The sequence below is a fragment of the Vulpes lagopus genome, chromosome 6, assembly GCF_018345385.1.
Source record: "Vulpes lagopus strain Blue_001 chromosome 6, ASM1834538v1, whole genome shotgun sequence".
Lineage (NCBI taxonomy): Eukaryota > Metazoa > Chordata > Mammalia > Carnivora > Canidae > Vulpes > Vulpes lagopus.
This window is the reverse complement of record NC_054829.1, coordinates 32,567,930-32,581,537: the sequence shown is the minus strand read 5'-3', so window position 1 is coordinate 32,581,537 and position 13,608 is coordinate 32,567,930. Positions and strand designations below refer to the sequence as shown.

General features: G+C 32.2%; 1 protein-coding gene across 13 annotated transcripts in view; it reads left to right on the top strand.

Annotated features, from left to right (window-relative positions):
• The window catches only part of GPHN (gephyrin), a 627,564-nt gene that overhangs the window by 299,140 nt on the left and 314,816 nt on the right, over positions 1-13,608 (top strand). The gene's annotated exons all lie outside the window — the stretch shown is intronic.

Genomic DNA, 13,608 nt, shown 5'->3' with positions numbered 1-13,608 from the left:
AATATTACCAAATTAAATCCAACAAGGCTTAAAAAAAAATTATACACCACTACCAAATGGGATTTATTTGAGGTATGCAAAACGTATCCAACATGGGAAAGCAATCAGTCTAATCCACCATATCAACAAGCTAAAGAAAGAGTATATGATTATATCAACTGCAGTAAACGCGTTTGACAAAATAAAATGCATTCATGGTAAAAAAAAAAAAAACTTCCAGCAAACTAGGAATAAAGGGAAACTTCCTGAACTTAATAAAGAGCATCTACAAAAAACTTATTGCTAACAACATACTTAATGGTGAGAGAAAAAAAATTAATACTCTCCTCCAAAGATCAGAAGCCAAACAAGGTTGTCTGCTTTCACTACTCATTTTCAACTTATTACTAGAAGTTCTAAGTAGCACAATAAGCCAAATATATATATTTATACATATATATATATATATAGGCACAAAATTTGGCAAGTAAGAAACAAAACTCCCTATTTGCAGATTGTGTGATTGTTTACATGGAAAAAAATATCTACAGAAAAATTCCTACAACTACTAAGTTAAGTGAGTTAATTTGGGGAATATAAGATCACATGCACACACTGAAACTCTAATTGCTTTTTTATATGCTCACACTAGTTGGAAACTGAAATTTAAAACAATATTATTTACCATCACTCCAAAGAAAGTTAAATACTTAGGTGTACACTTAAGAACACACATGTGGTAATCTGTATGCTGACAACTACAAAATGCTGAAGAAATCAATGTACACTTAAGAACACACGAGGTAATCTGTATGCTGACAACTACAAAATGCTAAAGAAATGGACAGGTATGCTATGTTCATGAACACCAAAGATGTCCATTCTTCCCATATTGATATATAGGTTTATGCAATTCCAGTCAAAAACCTAACCAGTTTTTTGTAGACATACAATTATATAAATTTTTTCTAAAATTATATGAAAAAATCTAGGTTCTAGAACAGTTAATGCAATTTTGTTTATTTTTTTAAATTTTTATTTATTTATGATAGTCACAGAGAGAGAGAGAGAGGCAGAGACACAGGCGGAGGGAGAAGCAGGCTCCATGCACCGGGAGCCTGATATGGGATTCGATCCCGGGTCTCCAGGATCGCGCCCTGGGCCAAAGGCAGGCGCCAAACCGCTGCGCCACCCAGGGATCCCGAGTTAATGCAATTTTGAAAAAGAAAAAGTGGAAAGACAATCCAATGATCTCTATCCAATGATAAGGTTTACAGTAAAGACAGTGTAGTATTGGCAGAAAGACAGACACATGAAACAAAGTAGACAACCCATAAGTAGATTTAGATATGTTCAATAGATTTTTAATGAAGCTATAAAAGCAATTCAACGAACCTTTTCAACAGATGATGTTGGAACAATTGGATATCCATAACCAAAAAAAGAGAACCTCAACCTAAATCTCATACCTGATACAAAAATTAACTCAATTTTAGCCATTCTGATTGGTGTGAAGTGATAGTGTAGTTTTGATTTGTATTTCCCTGATGATGAGCAATGTTGAGATCTTTTCATATGTCTGTTAGCCACCTGGATGTCTTCTTTAGAAAAATGTCTTTGTGTCTTCTGCCCACTTCTTACCTAGATTGTTTGGTTTTTGGATGTTGAGTTTGATAAGTTCTTTATAGATTTTAGACACTAACCCCCTTTATCAGATATGTCATTTGCAAATATCTTCTGCCACTCCATAGGTAGCCTTTAAGTTTTATTGATTGTTTCCTTCACTGTTCAGAAGGTTTTGGTCTTGATGAAGTCCCAGTAGTTCATTTTTGCTTTTGTTTCCTTTGCTTCAGGAGACACATCTAGTAAGAAGTTGCTACAGTTGGTATCAAAGAGTTTACTTCTGTGTTCTCCTCTGGATTTTGATAGATTCCTGTCTCACATTTAGGTCTTTCATCCATTTTGAATTTATTTTTATATATGGTGTAAGAAAGTGGTCCAGTTTCATTCTTTTGCATGTCGCTGTCCAGTTTTTCCAACAGCATTTGTTGAAGTGATTGCCTTTTCTCCATTGGATATTCTTTCCTGCTTTGTTGAAGATTGGTTGACCATACAGTATGAGTCCATTTCTAGGTCTTCTGTTCCCATTGATCTGTGTGTCTGTTTTTATGCCAATACCATACTGTCTTGATCACCACAGCTTTATAATATAACTCAAAGCCTTGAATTGTGATGCTTCTAGCTTTGCTTTTCTTTTTCTTTTTTATTATTTGTTTGCTTTGGCTATTAGAGGTCTTTTGTGGTTCCATACAAATTTTAGGATTATTTGTTCTAGTTCTGTGAAAAATGCTGATGTTATAGGGATTGCATTAAATGTAAATTGCTTTGGTTAGTACTGACATTTTAACAATATTTGTTCAATCCATGCATATGGAATGTTTTTTTTTTTCCATTTTTGTGCCTTCTTCAATTTTTTTCACCAGTTTCTGGTATTTTTTAGCTTAAAGGTCTTTTACCTCTTTGGTTAAATTTTTTCCTAGGCATTTTATTCTTTTGAATGAAATTGTAAAGGTGATTGTTTCTCTTTTTTTTTTTTTTTTTAAATTTTTATTTATTTATGATAGTCACACAGAGAGAGAGAGAGAGAGAGAGAGAGAGGCAGAGACACAGGCAGAGGGAGAAGCAGGCTCCATGCACTGGGAGCCTGATGTGGGATTCGATCCCGGGTCTCCAGGATCACGCCCTGGGCCAAAGGCAGGCACCAAACCGCTGCGCCACCCAGGGATCCTGTTTCTCTTTTTTTTAAGATTTTATTTATTCATGAAAGATGGAGAGAGGCAGAGACGCAAGCAGAGGGAGAAGCAGGTTCCCTGTGGGGAGCCTGATGCAGGACTTGATCCCAAGACCCCCGGGATCATGCCCTGAGCCAAAGGCAGACATTCAATCACTGAGCCACTCAGGTGCCCCAAAGTGGATTGTTTCTTGATTTCTTTTTCAGAATAATTCATTATTAGTGTGTATAAATTTGTCATATTTTTGCATAATAATTTTTGGTGCAGTATTTAGGGTTTCTATATGTAGTATGTCATCTGCAAGTAGTGATAGTTCTGCTTCTTCCTTTTCAATTTGTACCTTTTATTTCTTTTCTTACCTAATTGCTGTGGCTACGACTTTTAATATGTTGAATAAAACCAGGGCAAGTTGACATCCTTGTCTTATTCTTGATCTTAGATAAAAAAAACTTGCGGCTTTTTTTTTTTTTCATTTTTTTTTAAAGATTTTTTATTTATGTGAGGTGCCGGAAGAGGTTGTGTGAAAAGCATGTGGAAGCGACAGGACTCAACTTCGTGTATCTGAGTCAATACAGAGATTGCAAACGTCCTTCTTCAATGAGAGTGTAGCTCGGTCCTAGCTCCCATCAGTAAGTGTCTAGCACACGTCGGCCTGCACAGCTCACACACGTCCGAGAGTTGAGCTCATGGCCTGTCCCTCCCGCATCCTGACTGCCTGTACGGTTCACTTCCACAGCATTTCGTTTGGTTATTTTTATGTCGATTTGATCATTTTGGTTTCGATTCGATTATTTTCGTTTGGATTGATTATTTTCTATTCGATTTGATCATTTTCTATTCGATTCGATTATTTTAGTTTCTATTTGATTACTTTCGATTCGATTCCATTATTTTCATGTCGATTTGATTATTTTGGTTTCGTTTCGATTATTTTCGTTTCGATTGATTATTTTCGATTTGATTTGATTATTTTCGATTCGATTTGATTATTTTTGTTTCGATTTCATTATTTTCGATTCGATTTGATTATTTTAGAATACGATTCGATTTTAGTTTCGATTTGATTATTTTCGATTCGATTTGATTATTTTCGATTCGATTTGATTTTTTTCATGTCGAGTTGATTTTGGTTTCGATTCGATTATTTTCTTTTCGATTGATTATTTTCGTTTCGATTTGATTATTTTCGATTCGAGTTGATTTTTTTCGATTCGATTCGATTATTTTCGTGTCTATTTGATTATTTTCAATTCGACTCGATTATTTTCGATTTGATTCGATTATTTTGGTTTCGATTCGATTATTTTTGTTTCGATTGATTATTTTCGATTTGATTTGATTATTTTCGATTCGATTTGATTATTTTTGTTTCGATTTCATTATTTTCGATTCGATTTGATTATTTTCGAATACGATTCGATTTTAGTTTCGATTCGATTATTTTCTATTCGATTTGATTATTTTCGATTCGATTATTTTCATGTTGATTTGATTATTTTGGTTTCAATTCGATTATTTTCTTTTCGATTATTTTCGTTTCGATTTGATTACTTTCGATTTGAGTTGATTTTTTTCGATTCAATTCGTTTCTTTTCGATTCAAATTTTTTCGATTCGATTCGATTATTTTCATTTTGATTTGTTTTTCGATTCGATTCAACTATTTTCGATTCGATTAGATTTTTCTCGTTTCGATTTGATTATAAACTTGCGGCTTTTAACTATTGAGTATGACGTTTGCTATGGGTGTGACATATATAGCCTTTATTATGTTGAAATACATTCCCTCTATGCCCACTTTGTTGATGGTTTTTATCATAAGTGGAGATTGTATTTTGTCAAATGCTTTTTGTGCATCTATTGAAATGATTTTATGATTTTTTTTCTTTCATTTTGTTAATGGACATAATGTTGATTAATTTGTGAATGTTGAATCATTTTTGCATCCCTGGAATTAAGCCCCACTTTGATCATGATATATGATCTTTTTAATGTATTTCTGAATTCAGTTTACTAATATTTTGTTCAAGATTTTTGCATCTCTATAAAGGATATTGGATTATAGTTTTTATATTTTTGCAGTGCCCTTGTTTTGGTGTCAGAGTTATACTGGCTTTGTAAAATGAGTTTGAAAGCATATCTTCCAAAAAAAAAAAAAAAGAAAAAAGAAAGCATATCTTCCTGTTCAGCTTTTTGGAGGAGTTTAAGAAGGATAGCTATTAAATCATTTTTGAATGTTTGATAGATTTTACCAGTGAAGCCTTTGGGTCTTGAACTTTTACCTTAGGGGATGTTTTTGATTACTGATCCAGTCTCCTTACTTGTGATTACTTTATTTATATTTTCTATTCCTCATTTAGTCTTATATGATAGTATATATCTAGGAATTTATCTTTTTTTTCTAGGTTGTTCAATTTGTTGGCATGTAGTTGTTCATAGTAATCTCTTATGACTCTGTGGTATAAGTTATAACTTCTCTTCATTTCTGGTTTACTTGAGCCTACTCTCTTTTTTTCTGGATAAATCTAGTTGAAAGTTTTATCAGTCTTATTTTTTCAAAGAACAACTTTTCATTGATCTTTTGTCTTTTTAGTCTTTATTTCATTCTGTTATTTATTATATCCTTTCTTATACTACCATTAAGCTTGGTTTGTTTTTTTCCTAATTCTTTTATGTGTTAAATTTAGATTGTTTGATATTTTTCTTGTTTCCTCAAGTAGGCTTGGATTGCTATGAATGTCTCAACTGCTTTTGCTGTATGCAACAAATTTTGATTTTAGATTTCTTTTGTTTTAGATTTGTTTTGTTTTGTTTTCATTTTTCTCAAGGTTTGCTTGTGTGTGTGTGTGTGTGTGTGTGTGTGTGTGTGTGTGTGCTTACTTATATTTCTTTGATGACCCAGTGGTTGTTCAGTAGTGTGTTATTTATCACCATGTATTAGTGATTTTTTCTAATTTCCTTCTTGTAATTGATTTCTAGTTTCACATAATTGTGGTAGGAAAAGATGCTTTATATGATTTCAGTCTTCTTGAACTTACTGAGACTTGTCTTATGGCCTAGCATATGGAGTATCCGGAGAATAGAATGTTCTATGTGCACTTGAGAAGAATGTGTATTTGCTACTTTTGGAAGGCAAGTTCTGTATATAACTATTAAGTCCATCTGCTCTAATATTTTGTTAAAGGCTGATTCTTCCTTATGATTTTCTGTCTTGGTGGTTTATCTTTTCATGTAAGTAGGATATTAAAAGTCCCCTAATATTATTGTATTGCTGTCAATTTCCCCCTTTAGGCCTGCTAATAATAGCTGTATTATTTTGGTGCTCCAATGTTGGGTGTTTAATATTTATAATGTTATATCTTCCTTCTGCATTATCATTATGTAATGCCCTTCCTTGTCTTTTATTACTGTCTTTGCTTTAAAATCTGTTTTGTTTGATATGAGTATAGCTATACTGTTTGCATTTGTATTTCATGGAATATCTTTTTCCATCCCTTCACTTTCAGTCAGTATATGTCTTTACTGCCAAAATGAGTCTCTTATAGGAAGTATGTAGATGCGTCTTGTTTTTTGTTTTTGTTTTTGTTTTTGGTTTTTTGTCCATTTAGTCACTATATCTTTTGATCGAAGCATTTAGTTCATTTACATTTAAAGTAATTATTGATAGATATATACTTACTGCCATTTTATTCATTGTTTTCTGGCTGTTTTTGTAATTCTTCTCTGTTTCTTCTCTTTTATGGGATGTTGTCTTTCTTTAGTGTAATGTTTAGATTTCTTTTATATTTTCTTTTGTATATTTACTATAAGTTTTTCCTTTGTGGTTTGTGAGGTTACTGTGGTTACTGTGGTTTGTGGTTACTGTGGAGTTCACATATAACATTCTATGTACAGAACTATCTATTTAGGTTGATAGCAAGTTAAATTTAAACACATTCCAAAACTACATTTTTACAACTTCTCCCAAAGTTTTATGTTTTGGATGTGACACTTTATCTGCTTTATTTTTATGTAACCCTTAACTAATTATTTTAGTTTAATTTTGTTACTTTTGTTTTTCACCTTTCATAGTAGCTTCATAAGTGACTTATCTGCTGTCTTTACTATCTAGTTATCTTTTCTTTTTTTTTTGTTTTTGTTTTTGTTTTTAATTTATGATAGTCATACAGAGAGAGAGAGAGAGAGAGGCAGAGACACAGGCAGAGGGAGAAGCAGGCTCCATGCACCGGGAGCCTGACGTGGGATTCGATCCCGGGTCTCCAGGATCGCGCCCTGGGCTAAAGGCAGGCGCCAAACCGCTGCGCCATCCAGGGATCCCCTCTAGTTATCTTTTCTGGTGACATTTTTACTTGCATTAGTTTTTTTTGTTATTATTTAATGCCATTTTTTTCTGTTTAAAAAATTCCTTTTAACATTTCATATAAGGCCAGTTTATTGGTGATGAACATCTTTAGCTTTTGCTTATCTGAAAAATTCTTTATCTCTCCTTCAATTCTGAATAATAATCTTGTCAGGTAGGGTTTTCTTAGTTGAATTTCTCTTTTTAAGACTTCAAATATGTCATGCCACTTTCTTCTGACCTCAAAGTTTTGCCAGAGAAATCTGCTGATAGCTTTTTTGGGTTTCCCCTGTATTTAACAAGTTGTTTTTCTCTTGCTGTTTTTACGATTTTCTCTTTATTTTTAACTTTTATATTTTAACTATAATGTGTCTTGATGTGGATCTCTTTGGGTCCATTTTTTTTTTTTTAAACTCTCTGGGCTTCCTGGACATGGATGTCTGTTTCCCTCTCTACATTAGAGAAGGTTATGGCAACTATTTCCTAAAATCAATTTTCTACACCCCCCCCACCTCTTCTCCTTCACAAATGTTACTCCACTTAATATTGTTGTATCAGTCTCTTAAGTTATCTTCATTTTATAAAATTCTCTTTTCTATTTGCTTCTTTGTCTGGATGAGTGCTAATGCTTTGTTTTCCAGCTCACTGATCCAGTCTTCATTTCATCAAGTCAACTGTTGAAGTCTTCTAGTGTATTTTTCAATTCAGTTATTATATTCTTTAGTTCTGTGTCTTCTGTTTGATACTTTCTTATATTTTCTATATCTCTGTTAAAGTTTTCACTGTGTTCTTCCATTCTACTCCTGAGAGTTCAGTGAGCACATTTATGACTATTATTTTGATTTATCAGATAATTCACCTCTTTAACATTAAGGCCTTTTTTGAGGTATTATCTTGTTTTCACAATTGGAAAATGTTTCTCTGTCTCTTCATTTTGCTTAACTCTCTCTTTGCTTCTATGTATTGGGCAAAACAGCTACCTCCCCTCAATCTTGAAGGAGTTGTCTTAGGACTCCTTAGAATGTAGAATATGAATGTTTCATTCACGCTTGTGCTTGTTCTTAGTTATCTGTTGAACCTTTGTGATTGTCTAAATAGGCTGATTTATTTTTGATGAGTCCCCGTTTTTGAGGGTCACTAAAGGCCTCTCATTGTTCCAAGAAGAAGAATCTTATTTACCACCTACCTTCAGGCTGAGTAGAAGCAAGACTCTCAGGCAGCAGCTTTATGGTCCATGGATTGCCTATTTTGGTAATTGTTACATTTGCACTTGAAAAAGTCTGTGCCTTCTGCAGAGTTGGATTTAGTGCTGTATATAAATAACTATGATAGAGATTTGTCTATTTCTCCTTTTAATTCTATCAAATTCTGCCTTATATTTTTATAGCTATGTTACTGGTTGTTTATAAAATATTTTTATATATGCTTATTGAATTGATTATCTTATCAATACAAAATATTCTTCATCTAACATTTGTTGCCTTATCGTCTACTTGGTTTGATATAATATTGCTACAACCACTATACTTTGGTTGATGTTTGCATGACATTTCTTTTTTTTATCATATGTTTTTGTCTTTTCTTGTTATTATATTTAAAATATAAATGTCTCATAAACATTTTTGAACTTTTTTTCTGACACACTAGTTTTTCACATTACATTTATCATAATTATTAATACAGTTTTTATTGTTTCCTATTTGGCTCATTAGTTTCTGTCTCCTCTCCTTTTTTTGTTTTCCTTTAGATTAATAGAGTGGCTTGTATTATTTTTTTTCCTTTTATCAATTTGTTATTTATACATAGTTTGAGTGTTGTTTGTTGTGGGAGTTTCTTGGATTTCTGGCTGGGTTTTTCTGGTGATTACAACATGCACCTGTTATGTTTTTTAATACTAATCATTCCCTTTTACTATTTCTCATAGTAATTGGAGGAGATTTTTTTTTTTTTTTTTTTTTTGGAGGAGATTTTTAAACATTGTTTTTGACTATTGCTTCTTCCCATTCTGTCTTCTCTTTTTGGGTTTTGATTATACAGATACTATACCTTTTGAACATATGTCTCACATAAATGGTTTGTCCTGTTCTGATTGTTCATTCTTTCTACTTTCTCTACATCAGTTTGTAACTTTTTTTGTTTGTCTTTAATATTCTTGTATTCTACACCATTTTTCCTTTTGACCTGTGTTTACAGTCTTTAATCCTGATAAACCTACCATTTAGATCTGAGTTCCAGGTCATTGTAATTTTATGTGCTAATAATGTGTCCATGTAATTTTTTTATAGATTCTAATTTTCTGTTGAAATTTCCCATCATTTCATCTATTTTTTTAAACTTTCTTCTATTTTCTTGAATATATTAATTATGGTTTAAAGTTCTTGGCAGCATACTCCCTGTGCATCTGTTGTGGGATTTTCATCTTGGTTTTTTTTTTTTTTTTGTCTTAATACTGAGTTGTTTTCTTGCATGCCAAATAATTATTATAAATTTATTTTATACATTAAGAAACCATATTGTTTATAGATGATTTATCACTCATCATAGAATGTTTACCTTCTTAATGAGAGGCAGAAAGTATGAGAAACTGATCAGTTCACTCTGACAGTCAGAAACTGATTTGGGTTAGAGCTGGGTTGAGAATAGTGGGTTTACATCCTTTTATCCCTGAATGACAGTAGGAGATTTAGCTCTTATAGTCTTAGGTCCCAGCCTAGCTTTCTTGCCTGCAGCCTAACCAATATAAGCCTCAAAAACTGGCAAATATCTTGAAGGGGAAACTGGCATTGTTCTATGGTCAAGCTTACTTCCCTAGAGGGTCTTTGTTTACTAAGAGAGTGCAAAGATTTTACTCTGTCTTTAATAAGTTTGCTGTCTTGTTTTACAGCACTGCAATCTTATTGTTTTAAGGAGAAAAAACAGCCATGTGTTTGAATGTATTAAGTATCTAATTTCTAAATGCCTCAAAGCTTTCTGGTTTATTTTTTTCCCAGTAGAGACTCTGAACATAGAAAAGCTGATAGTCAGCCCTTTGATCCAAATCAGCAAATACTCCCAGTAGGGATGGGTTGATGGGTAGATGGAAAAAACTAGAAAATGTTAGTTTAACTCAGAAATGCTTTCCCATTTCTGTAATTTTACTTTGTAGTTCTCCTATGGCTTTAAAAGTATGATTTTTGTAATTATCTGATTTTGTTTACTTACTGTATGGTATTGACCTGCTGTGACCTACTGCATCCTGCTCAAAATCAGAATTGCTTTATTACATTTGTTTAATTATTGCTAGGATATAGAAAAGCTATTTGTTTTGTGTATAAATCCTTTATTTTTGAAACAGTTTTTTTATACCTAGTAGTTTATCAGTTAATTAAGCTTTAGTAAAGTGAAATTATAAAGTAAAATCCTTTTGCCAGAATTCTGGTTTGTTTGTTTAATATTTATCTATCAGACACTGTTGTAAGTGCTTTAAAAAGGCTAACTTAATTTTCAAAAAAATAATGAGGTGTAGATATTATTATTATCCTGTTCATAAGTGAGAAAAATGGGGCAAACAGAGTTTAAGTGAATTGCCCAAATCACACAGCTAGTGGTGGAACCATATTCATACTCAGAATCTGGATTCTTTTGTGTTCATGAGTTGTAGTAGAACACATAAAAAGCTTTATTCACTAGTCTTTCTGCATGAATACTGAAAACCCACTTAAGAACAGTTTACTTCAATATATTACTTTCTGATACCCCGTCTCTCTTTTTCTCTCCAAGTTTTTATTTAAATTCCAGTTTGTTAACATACAGTGTAGTATTCATTTTAGGGGTGGAATTTAGTGATTCAACACTTAAATACAGCATCTGGTGCTCATAACAATTTCCCTTCTCAATCCTAATCACCTATTTAACTCCTCCCCCCACCATCCTCCCTTCTGATAACCATCAGTTTGTTCTCTGTGGTTAAGAGTCTTTTTCTTAGTTTTCCTCTCTTTTCCTCCCAACTATATTCATCTGTTTTGTTTCTTAAATTCTACATATGAGTGAAATCATATGGTATTTGTCTCCAACTGACTTATTTCACTTAGCACAATACTCTCTAGCTCAAACCATGTTGTGTCAAATGGCTGGGTAATATTCTATCATGTATATATATATCTATATACACATATACGTATATATATGCACATACATGTATATATATATCTATATATAGAGAGAGATACAGACACACACATACACTCCACATGTTCTTTATCACACACACACATACACTCCACATGTTCTTTATCCATTTATCAGTAAGTGGACATTTGAGGTATTTCCATAATGTGGCTATTGTTAATGATGCTGCTATAAACATCAGGGTGCGTGTATTCCTTCATATTCGTATTTTTGTATCCTTTTGGTAAATACCTAATAGTGCAATTGCTGGATCATAGGGTAGTTCTATTTTTAATTTTTTGAGGAACATCCATACTGTTTTCCAGAGTGACTACACAAGTTTACATTCCCACCAGCAGAGTAAGAGGGTTTCCCTCTCTCCACATCCTCGCCAACACCTATTATTTCCTGTGTTAATTTAGCCATTCTGACAGATGTGAGCTGATATCTCAGTGTAGTTTTGATTTGTATTTCTCTATGATGAGTGATGTCGAACATCTTTTCATGTGTCTGTTGGCCATCTGTGATACTCTCTCTCTTAATTGGAATCCTGTTCCTAAATTTCCTTAAATCTCTCATTCACTCATTTATTTATTCAGTAATAATAAAATAATAATAATGTATTTAATATTTGTTCTCTCTGTATATTTAAACTCTCTTGGTAATGTCATCTAGTTTCATAGCTTTCATTTGTGTTCTTTTTCATAAATTAAACTTTATGTTGAAGTATATATTCTATATACTATATGAGCTACAAATTAAGAAAGGTATACAAATTATAGATATAAACTTGATAAATTATCATAGAGTATAGTTATTGTTTTGTTAAAATACATTTGGGTTTCTAGTTTGGGGCTATTATGAATAATGCTGCAATATATGATCTTGAGCATGTCTTTTGGTGCATATATGTATACATAGACATTAGATATTTGCCTAACAGGCTAGATATGACCTAGAAATATTCATTTATAGATTATGGAGGTGAATAATTTTATTAGATTCTGCAGTTTTCCCAGGTAGATATATATATTTATAGTCTCATCATCATTTTATAAGAACTCCAGTTTGCTTCATATTCTTACTAACATTAGTACTGTCAGTGTTTTTTCATTTTAATCATTTCAAATTAGTGATATTCAAGTTTGTTTTTAATCTCTGTTTTCCCAATGACTAATAATATTGAGCATCTTTTTACAGATGTATTGGCCATTTGAATATCCTCTTTGTGAAGTGACTGTACCTGTCTCTTACTTTTAAAAGATGAGGTTATCTATATTTTTCTTATCTATTAATAGATATTCTTTAAATATTATGGATATGCATCCTTTGTTTAATATATGTACCATCATTTATTCTCCCATTCTGTTGCTTCCCTGTTTACTTTCTTAAAAGTGTTTTTGATGAATAGAAATAACTTAATTTTAATGTAGGTCAGCTTGTCAATCTTTAAGTATAGTTAGTGAATAAGTATTTGTTAATTAAATGAATGACCCCCAATTAAAAAAATGTTAATTGTCTAGTAAAGGAGACAATTTTGTTATAAAGTGTAATTTCTATATTAAATATATGTACAGATTTTTAAGAGTACAGAGAAGACCATGACTAAATCTAGCTAGAGGGTCAAGGAATTCTTCACAGAGAATGTGATGGAAAGGACTGCTAAAGAAAAGAAAAAGTGAAAAATGACACTAAAGATTAAAAAACAATGTTTTTGGAAAGTGGAAGTTGGCTTAAGTCGAGGGATTATTAATAATTTTAGGGGATGAGGCTGGAAATTTAGGTTGGAGTCACATTGTAAATGATTTGAATATCTTAGGGAATGAAGCTTGTAAAAATTTTGAAGCAAAGACATTTCCAGATTTATTTCAGAGGATTTATTTATTGTCCTTGTCAAAATGAGTTTGAAGGAGGTATAGAGGCAGAGGCAGAACACTTAGGATAACGTATACCAATCTGGATGAACAATGATAAAGACAAGGTTCATGTCAGTGGCAACAGTACTGGAAAGTATGGAAGATATATCACAATGATTAATAAAACAGGCCCTGCATCTTAATTGGATTGTGACCTTGTATGTATTTTAACAATTCTCTTTTCTTAAAAATACAGATAACAAAAGCTTACATTTGTTGAATTACAAGATCTACCTACTGTTGTTGTGAGAAGTAAATATAAAATAATAATATGCACATTACCTAGTACATAGTAAACACACAGTGACAGCTATGTGGTATAATCCACGTAGACTTGAGTAATGAGGAATAGTAATGGAGATTAATTCAGGTTTTTAGCTTAGACAACCTCATGGAAGATAATGCCAATCTCTGAGCTAAGAAATTCAAAAGAAGAA